Genomic DNA, 2,079 nt, shown 5'->3' on the forward strand with positions numbered 1-2,079 from the left:
CGTCAGCCTAGCTCACAGCAACCTCAAACTCCTCGCTCAAGCAATCCTCCCGCCTCAGCCTCCTGAGTAGCTTGGAATACAGGCTCATGCCACCACGCCTGGCTAGTTTTTCTTATTTTTAGTAGAGACAGGGTCTCCCTCATGCAGGCCTCAAACTCCTGACCAAAAGGGATCCTCCCATCTCAGCCTCCCAGAGTGCTAGGATTACAGGCGTGAGCCACCGCGCCCGGCCTCTAAGCTTTCTCTGTAAAGGTCTGGACAGTAAATATTTTAGGCTTTGTGAGCCGAGAGGCAAATATGAACATATTAGTGTATGTGGGTACTTTATGTAACAAGAGAGAAAACAAATTTTCACAAATGCTTTATTGTTTTTTGATAAATTCTCTAATAATAATTGAGTAGAATTTTTGTAATATAGTCCACTGATAAGCAGAATGAAATCCTTATAGTTGGGGGGATAACATTTGCTTAACTGGGGTTCAAATGGAAAAACCATTCTTAACTCAGAGGCTGAATCTGGGTTGTCTTGGTGCCACTCCTATCTTGGGAGGCCTTAGGCCATTTATCACAAATTCCCTCCTGTCATTTGTTGCTATTTGCTAGATCTTGCTCCAAAATGAGAACTGCCAGGGACGTTGATCCAAGCTCTGTTGCAGGTTAGCTCTACCTTGGGCATTACTACACTCTCCTGCAGAGTATTTACTGAGCAACTACTATGTTCTGGAAGCTGTGCTTGGGCCTGTGGACACAGCAGTAAACAAGGCAAGCCTGAGCCCTCCCTCTCGAAGCTTCTGATCTAGCGAAGAGGGACAGAAAAGTTAAAAGGCAAGCCACTTGACCTTCCTGAGCCTCAGTTTCCCACACTATAAAATGGGCATAATAATCTGTGACCCATGTCCTCACCAGATGGTTGCGAGGCCCAAGAGAGAAGATGAACGTGCTTTATAAACTTACAAGCATCTTCCTGATGTGAGCTGGGACCTTCCACATGTATTATTTTTAGCTGGCTTTTCTTGTCTAAAACAAGAAATTTTGACAAGCGACCTTCAGGACTCACCTTCAGTTGGCAGGGCCAGCAGAGAACGGCACGAAGACATCCATTAATGGGGGAATCTGGGCCATTTCTGACATGAGATTAATCCCAGGTGCATTCGACACGTGTGTTTCTGAGGGTGGGGGTGTCGCTGTCCCTCAGCCCTCGGCCACTGCAGCAGCAGGGCCAAGAGTGGCTGCAGTTCTCTGCATCTGAGACCCCAGAAGCCGGGGGGTGGAGGCAACCATGTAAATTTGCATTTCGAAGCCTCACTTCCAAGTCCTCAAGGCCATTCTCTCCTTCCAGTTCTTCCCCAGCTCTCCCCAGCTTGTCCAAGTTGCTGGCTCTAATTGCTCCTCCCAAGGGGCCTGCCTGCCCTTTGGCAGGCCCTGGCCAGGGGTGTCACTTGCCCCATTAGTGAGCCTCTGGTCAGAGGACCCCTCCTTCTGTGGGGAGAGGCCCATCTGGGGAGGAGGCCCGAGATGCTGAGAGGAGGGTGACGGGGAGGCCTGGCTCACACAGAGCTGGAACGTGGGTATCCTCTCCTTGGGGGACTTTCTGCCTCAGGAGATGAGGCAAACTCTTGCTCCAGGCGGGCAAGAGGCTGCTGAACTTCATGCATCATCGCCCAAGGGCTAGGAACTAATAATACATTAGAGTCAGGGGACTGTCTGCATCTTCCAGGGGTTCAAACGTTTTCAAACTATTTTAGCAGTGGAACAGTTTCTTCAAACAAAATCCTGCAGGGAACATGAATACGTAGAGCCTAGAGGTGGCAAAGTGTTGTGATTAAAAGTCCAGGCTCAACAGAGGAAGGACAGTCACAAAAGAACAAACTTTACCTAAACCTCACTCCTTATATAAAAACGAACTCAGGGCCAGGCGCGGTGGCTCACGCCTGTAATCCTAGCACTCTGGGAGGCCGAGGCGGGCGGATTGTTTAGCTCAGGAGTTCGAGACCAGCCTGACCAAGAGCGAGACCCCGTCTCTACCAAAAATAGAAAGAAATTAATTGGACAACTAAAAATATATAGAAAAAATTAGCC

The sequence above is a fragment of the Propithecus coquereli genome, unplaced genomic scaffold (assembly GCF_000956105.1).
Source record: "Propithecus coquereli isolate 6110/MARCELLA unplaced genomic scaffold, Pcoq_1.0 Scaffold77, whole genome shotgun sequence".
Lineage (NCBI taxonomy): Eukaryota > Metazoa > Chordata > Mammalia > Primates > Indriidae > Propithecus > Propithecus coquereli.